The sequence below is a fragment of the Neolamprologus multifasciatus genome, chromosome 10 (genome assembly GCF_963576455.1).
Source record: "Neolamprologus multifasciatus chromosome 10, fNeoMul1.2, whole genome shotgun sequence".
NCBI lineage: Eukaryota > Metazoa > Chordata > Actinopteri > Cichliformes > Cichlidae > Neolamprologus > Neolamprologus multifasciatus.
The window spans coordinates 31,910,935-31,919,155 of record NC_140448.1 but is presented as its reverse complement, the minus strand read 5'-3'; the positions used below and the strand labels follow the sequence as shown (position 1 = coordinate 31,919,155).

General features: G+C 45.6%; 1 long non-coding RNA gene across 1 annotated transcript; it reads left to right on the top strand.

Annotated features, from left to right (window-relative positions):
* The first annotated feature begins 732 nt into the window (after positions 1-732).
* LOC146510530 (uncharacterized) lies at positions 733-2,242 on the top strand. The gene is made up of 3 exons (XR_014876563.1): positions 733-829; positions 909-1,955; positions 2,119-2,242. It is a non-coding gene; the product is annotated as an uncharacterized LOC146510530 (long non-coding RNA).
* Positions 2,243-8,221: the final 5,979 nt, after the last annotated feature.

Sequence of the window (8,221 nt, the reverse complement as noted above, 5' to 3'; positions counted from 1 at the left end):
TCTTGTCTAATTAACTTTCAGTTCGTCTAACTCGCTCTCTCCATTTTGAGTAATTGAATCTAAAATACCCTCATCAAGCTGCAGCACACACACGGAGAAATAGAGGAGCCCCCTAATTGGCTCAGCAGTTGCCATGGCAAATAATGAAGAGCATCAGACTGTGAACCGTGACAATCAGCTCGCTCACGTCAGGATCAGCTGGCTGCAACCCTCCGCTGCAAAATCATTACAATTAACTTTAATTGCAGTGTATTAAAGTTTGTCCTGCTCTCCTCTGTGTGCCCACACCACACATCCTGTTTCTCTGTGTGCACTCGATATTTAAAGGCTTTTGATTCCTCTCTGAGCGCTACGACTCCCAGTTCTTCGTATCACCTTGGGGGACAGGTGTGGGGGTTGTTCCCAGTTTCCCTCTTTCAGTTACTTCCTGTTTTATTTTGAAGGATACCTCCTGATTTTAACCTTTTGTTTTTTTGTCCACTCGTTGTATTTTAACCCTTTAAAGCCGGTCAGAGCTGCACGCTCCGTTTTGCGTAACTATTTTTAAATCCCGGTAGCTCTGCAACCACATAAACTAGCGCAATAATTTTTTTTGCATATGAAACCGGAGGAGTTGTACTTACATCTTATGCCATCAGCTTGTCCTCGGTCACAGTTTCCTTCCACATACCCAGATAGCAAGGAGACATTGAACAGATGTTGATTTTCCATCTGAACCATCAGAATCGTCAGGCTTGAAATGTCAACACAAAACCAATGTTGAAACAACATTGAAATACTGATGAAACCTGACACTGACATTGAAATAACATTGATTCACTGTTGTTCTGTCATCGTTGATTGTTGATCTATTTATAGTTGACAAGGTGACAACAATCACGTTGAAAAACTATTGATTTATGGTTGAGCGGGAAATTAAAGCTGCTACCACTTGGACTATTCCATAGCCCCCCCTCTCACAGTGGTTCATCCCTTCAGGTAACCATTGTCTTGTACAGTAGAGCGGGACATTAGATTTACTCTCAGCGGAATTGACCGGAGAAGGCATCAGTTCATGCACTGCACTGGCCTGCACCACGATTAATATAAGGTAAGAATGAATGACTTTTGTTCTATTCGTTATTTCCACGGTTGCATTTGAATAACAGTAAAAAACAAACAAACTTGTTAATGTAAAGTTTCGGACAAAATGTGGGAGCCCGAAATTGTGTCTACTTTCATCTTACAATCCGGCAACAAATAAATTGCACTGCGAACAAAGTCAACAAAGAAAACATTTTCGTTTCATACTTTTCCGTTATATTCCCTTACAAAGCTAGCTAGCTAGCTTTAACGCTTCGAGGGTTCCTTTGTTCTTGCCGTCGCCTCGGCGCTTGACCCAGACTTTCGCTCTGTAGTTGCTTTTTAGCATAGTACTACAAAAAATTGTAAATCTGTGATATATGATTGATAAACGTAAAGGTAACTGTATAAATGTGTTCAGTGACTTTGTTACTTTTAATGATTGGAGAGCACCCGCTTCGATTCGCACTCAATTCAAACTTTACGTTGCACGCTCACCTAACTTTACGTTGCACGCTCACCTAACTTTACGATGCACGCTCACCTAACTTTACGTTGCACGCTCACCTACCTTGCGTTTGCACCTTTTGTCCACACGTAAACTGCGTTTTATTATTTATTTATTAGTTTTTCGCCTCTCACTGCTTAAGCCATTAATCTTTCTGGAATTGTTTTTTTAAACAGATGCGACCTCACAAAAGATATTAGCTATGCTGTCAGACCTGACGACAGCTGTTAACGAACTCCGTGAGGAGGTCAGAGCCATCCGCCGTCCCTGCTGTAATGAATCGGTAGATGCTGGGGTACTGCCTCTGGATTTGCCCTTGCGCAACATTGGGGAGCTAAACAATGCAGAGGCAGCTCTTCAATCATAAGAGGCAAATAAGGCAATGGTAAGTATATAAAGGTTATGTACACTTTGTAACTATAAAGTGTAATAGCTGTCAGATGTGATTTAAATACATAACAACGGCCTGTTGATTAAACACACAAGCACTTGCATACACATTTAAGACATGAGACACGCTAATTCCATCTCTTAAAATGTGTCTATAGGTGAGACGCTTTGCCTTGATTGGAGGGACCACACTGGAGGTGCGAGTCTGCCGTGTAATGGCTTATGCCATTACAAACGAGCTGGCCTCGGTACTCAACTGGGCAGGGAAAAAAACCAAGGACCAGACAAAGCTAAAAATGGCATTTAAAGATACAGCGCTCTGCAAATGCATATATGGTGGTAAGTTTTACAGTTTTTTTTTTGCTATATTACTTTGTCTTTCTTAATAACAAGACTTTCATGTCCGGTTAATCTGGAGATGGAGTCTTTGGTCTTTGGCTTGTTTAGTCCTCGGGTTGTAGTTGTACAGCCCGAGGACCCCATGTTTATTTTGTTTTAAAGGATACACGGCACACCATGCTAAGACTTACATTTTTTTGTAGTTTATTGCACTTTTTTGCAATTTATGTAATTACTATGCACTTAATGCAGACATATTATTAACATTTAGGCTATAATGGTTGTATTGATGTATAGCAACTTGAAATGCTCCCAAAAATGGCTCCACAGCATGTAAACATATAATATAAGCTCTGGCGGACTTGGTTCTATGGTAGGTCTTAAAGGGTTAATGATGTGCGATTGGCTTTGGAGTTTCCTGCTTGGCTTTCTCTACGTTGTGTTTCTGACTCTCCTGAAGTGAACTCAGGTACTTTTTTAAGCCCCCCACTCCACTCGTACAGTCATATATTAAATTAAAGTGCACAAATGGAAGCCGTCACTGAAGTCGACTTATCTTCTTGTTATCGGTCCTGGCTCAGGTGCCGGTGTTAAGGCGGCGTTACGGTTGTTTCTGACCTCGTTTTATTTCCTCGTCCTTGTTTGAGTCATCCCCGGTGGGAGGCAAAGACACGATTCAGCCGGGACACTCTGAACACACACACCTGCAAGGCCTGCTGGGTGTCTTATTAACCCCTATTAGCCATTTCTCTCAGATGGTAATGAGACAAACTCATGACTAACACTCCCCCGCCGAGCGCGCTCAGAGTGCATTTGTGTGTCTGTGAGACAGCAGCGGAGGAGGCGGGAAGGTCGGGGATGAAGGGGGAGGCAGAGGGACGAGGAACAGATGGAAAAACTTGGAGTGACAGAAGAGAGAGGCTGAACGTGAGCCAGAGAGCCGAGGAAAACCTGAAGCCCTGATTTTAACTCCACTCTCAGTCTGAGCGGCGTTTAGATTAAAGAGCAGACACGTCAGCAAGGACAAGGACAAATGAGGAATATTGAATGTGTCAGATTTTAAACATCAAATGATGATAAATAAGAATTTGCCACAAACCCGACAGCAGAGAGTCTGAATCTGTGTCGCAGTGTTCATGCCACATGTTTTGGTTTCATGTGTGCAGCGTCCCGTAGATGCTGATTTGGAGCGGCTGGGCTGTTATTAATCGCTGCTGCGGACACAGAGCACGCTGACGAGGTCATTAGTGAAGCTCCAGGAGAAGCCCCGGGTCGCCCAGAAGTGTCCCCCAGCTGTGAGGCCCCGAGGTCGGGTAGCTGACAACAAGAGCGGCCTGCTCGTGACTCCCAGTCCCGTCTGTCGCCGGGAAAACTGAACCAACGATACATTTAAAAAACGCCCGAGTTCAAGAAAATATTGAGTCTCTTTATTTAAAGAGCTGTAATAACTGGACTCTGTGCTGCAGTGAAATCACTGCTGGAGATGCTTAAGAGCTCCTTTTTCCTTTTTCCTTCTTCCTCTCCTTTGTTTTAAGCTCAAAGGTCTTTGAGCTATTTTAAAAAGTCAAATGTTCCAGTTTTCTGCTGTAATGGAGGCTGTTTAATGACATAGCATCCACTCTCTCTGCAGCCATGGATGCAGCAGTAGCACGCTCTCACATGCCATCAGTTATTTGTGACCGACACAGATCTGCAAAAGTAAAAGCTCAGCTGGAACAAGGTGAACGTTTAAAGCAGGCGTTTAGTTTCTGCTGTGAAGCTGTTAAAAGCTGCGTCTGTTATTGATGTTGTTTTTATGATCATTGCTGCGAGTCCCGTGTTTAAGGAGGAGGAACATACAGAAAATGTGCTTAATGCTTCCTAATGGTTCCACTAAAGCTTGTTTAGATGGAAATGTAACTGCTGTCTGGTTTTTATCTGCCTGTGATATAAAGAAGTTGTGGGGAGACGCTGGGAAGGAAAAAGAACGAGTTACTGATCAAATAAGCCTTTTTTGTTCACGTACGTCACAAATCGTCTTTTTTTCTGAACATGAAAACGCAGAATCCCTCTGATCCAGTTTTTAGTCGACACAGGAACACCGAGCTGTCTGCAGACGGTTTTTAGGCTGTTTAGGAAGAAATGTCATCTCAGTCCAGAGGATGGCTGAAGAAGAGAGCATCAGCGCCAGCAGGGCAACGCTGATATCAGCAGCGTGATGAAAGAGCTTCAGCAGCTGGAGAACAGCAGCGGCGGCGCAGATGAGCTGGAGGGTCAGTGACCGACCGTTGGATGGCGTCTCTGTCTCGGCGCCCTTGAACCTCCTTCCTGCCGCAGGCGACGTCGCTCGCAGATGCTCCCTGACCTTTGAGCCCGCTAAAGAATCGACACGGGGGTGTGAAAGCAGCAACAGTGTGTGTGGGGGGAGGAGGGGAGGAGGGGGGGGGTGCAGAAACTGGAGCAGCGAGCTGTTGTGATGAATCACGGAGCATGTGTGAGAACATGCAATTGACCCTGAGTGTGTGTGTGTGTGTGTGTGTGTGTGCGCTCATACGGTCCAGCACACACTGCAGTCGTGGTTTAAGGACAGAGCGTTTCACACACTGGATGGTAAATGTGTCTCGTGGTGAGTGAAAGGTCAGGACGCGAGTTTTCATTGTCAAAGACAAAAAGTCGAACAGATCTACGAACGATCACGACGGAGACACGAGGGACAGACTGAGAGTCCAGGCGTCCTGTGAGACCCGGACAAGCGGACGCTGCCGGTCGAGCTTGGGCCAAAAATCTGTTTGAACGGGAAGAAGGCCAGACTCACTCTGCTGGAGGCGAGTTCGTCTCTGGTTTGTGCTCCTCCCTCTCGGTGCTCACTTTGCTTCCCTCCTGCATCGTTTCTCTTTGTTGACATTTTTCCTTCGTCATGTTTCGTCCCTTCGTGGCTGTTTTCTCTCCCACTTCACTGATTTTCAATCCCTTTACCTGTTTTTGTATTTTGGTAATTTTCTGATGACGTTTTATAATTTCTTGGTAATTGTTTCTTATTTGTCTGCATTATTTTTTTCTCTGCTGTTTCATTTTGTGTCTCTTTTGGCTGCTCAGTGTTTCGTGGTTGTCTTCGTTCCCTTGTGCTCATTTTCCATCTCTTTGGTTGTTTTTCATTTCTTTGATCCGTAGGCCTTCGGCTTTGTTTCCTTCTTCTTGGCCCACTTTGCATCTCCTTTAATGTCTCTTTGTGATTGTTTTTCCTGACCTCCACGCTTCCTGGATGTCATTTTCAGTCCGTTCACTGACTGCTGAGATGTTTGAGGGGATGAGTTGCACAGAATTCGTTATGCGTGGATCATAAGTGGCTGATATCTACAGAAGACTGTGGCCAGAGCAGCTAAAGGAAATCTAATTCTGAATTCTGGTGCCGGTGCCGGTGGAAAGGTCGTGGGCTAATGAAAAAGTCCGGGGTTCATCCCCATGAAAGCAGGAATGTCGATCAGCAGCCGGGCTCCGTGTTTCTCCTGCTCGGAGGTCAGCGGGTGAGGAGCAGATTAACATTCAGAGCAGTTTATTTAGCATAAAGGGCGGCTGTGTTAATACTGTTAACCTCAGTGTTAATACAGCTCTCAGAGGACCTGAGCTCGATGCTCCGGTGGACTCTCTGAGTCACTGACCCAGCACATCTGCACCTCAACTACCAGGAAACACTTTTCAGGCGCTGGATGAAGTTAGACTCGTTTTATAAGCAGGAAATCGTATTAAAGCCTCAGTTTGGAGTTTTTATGAACCAGATACTTTATAAATAGAGAGAAAGAGAAGAGGACCTTTAATTCCAACTGTCAGCAGGGAACGAAGACTCTGATCCCACCAAGAGAAACTTTACACCTGCCAAACATCACTTGCTGAAGTGAGCGTTTCCTCGATGGTGCAGCCTCAGCGAGTCACTGGTCAGCAAAACTGATTGGACGTGAACATTTGTTCTGGTGTTACGCTCGTGTGGCTCGTTATGTGACATCATCATCATGATCTGATGTTCTGATGGTGGAGGCTGGCTGCAGAAGATTATCAGCTGAGTCTGCAGCTCTGCTCTGTGTGGAGGTTCAGCTCTTCATCGAGCTGTCCTGCTTTAGTGTTGTTCTCCACCTCCTCAGCAGCAAACAGAACCAGGTGAAAAGTTTTTCAGCTTAAACATCAGGAGATAGCTTTATTATTGTTTCGATAGCAAAGCTGCATCATTCTAACAAAACTGACATAAGAAAGGTCTCATTTTTACCCACCAGGCTCATCTTCTCACTGTTTCTCTTCTACTCTGAATATTACACCTTCATCAGTTTTATGTAGACGACTCCGGAGATCGACAGACGGATTGGGGCTGCAGCTGCAGTGATGCAGACGCTGCAACGGTCCGTCGTGGTGAAGAGGGAGCTGAGTGTAAAAGCGAAGCTCTCAATTTACCGGTCGATCTACGTCCCTACCCTCACCTATGGCCACGAGCTGTGGGTAGTGACCGAAAGAACGAGATCGCGGATACAAGCGGCAGAAATGAGCTTCCTCCGAAGGGTGGCTGGCCTCTCCCTTAGAGATAGGGTGAGAAGTTCAGCCATCCGGGAGGGGCTCAGAGTAGAGCTGCTGCTGCTCCACATCGAAAGGAGGCAGCTGAGGTGGTTCGGGCATCTGACAAGGATGCCTCCTGGGCGCCTCCTGGGTGAGGAGTTCCAGGCATGTCCCACAGGAAGGAGGCCCCGGGGCAGACCCAGGACACGCTGGAGAGGTTATATCTCTCGGCTGGCCTGGGAACGCCTTGGTGTTCCCCCGGATAAGCTGGAGGAGGTGGCTGGGGAGAGGGAGGTCTGGGCCTCTTTGCTTAGGCTGCTGCCCCCACGACCCGGCCCGGATAAAGCGGATGAAGATGGATGGATGGATGGATGGACTCCTGTTCTGATGATGTTATGGAGGCTGAAATAAAAACTGAAAAGGGAAAACGTGCTGGGAACTGAGAAATACCCAGTTTTGACCTTTATGCATTTTGAGGACCTTTACCTCCTCACAGTATGCAGGGACACGTTTGTATAGACTCATTAAATAATTGAAATCACTGTAAAAAAAATCCCAGCTGATTCTGAAGAGGCCAGCGGAGCTGTCCTCAGATTTGACTGATTTCATGAGGACAGGTCGTTATCACATAAAGTTTGTGAGAATCAGGTTTAGACATTTCCGGTGCTTTCTGAGTCACAGAGTTTGTACTAAAGAACCAAAAGAATTCATGTTCAGGTTTTTTTGTGTTACACTGTAAAATATGAACCCTGGAAGATGTGGAGCATGTGATCAAACCTACCACCAACCTCCCAGTTAGAAGGTGACACAGTCCTGGACGCCGCCTCGGCTTTTTTTCCTTTTCTGTTTGCTGAAGTTCTTAGAAAATAACCTGACATTAATAGATCATCGAAAGATTTCCTTCAGGAGTCGTTGTAGACAAAAGCTGGAGTGAATATTAAGATGATCCCATGATCACAGACACAGCTTTCAGTGTGTGAAGCGTTCAGGTAGATGAGCAGAGCGCAGGGGCGATTCTAGGATCAGAGCTTTGGGGGTGCTGAGCACCCAGAGAGCTGCCCAGCCAGGCAAGATAAACTTTACTCGTCACGATGAGACGTCTTCCCCGTCTCTGTCAGTCCCGGCATCCTTAAATGTCTCCAGTTGTCCCGAGTTGTCTCTGAATGTCTCCTTGGTGCATTTAAACCCCTGTTCCTCCCTGTCCTCGTCTCCGTTATCAGTCATCATCATTTTACCATCTCTGTGCAAGTCTGCAAATTTCTTTATTAAATCATAAGATTCTTAAATTCATCAAGTCTCTCTGTGCCTGGGTCCTCGTCACAAAACATGACATCACTGTTTTGTACATTTTAACACAATTTAATCCCACATTTGTGAAAGAAAAGCACTTTTTTTAAATAGGCT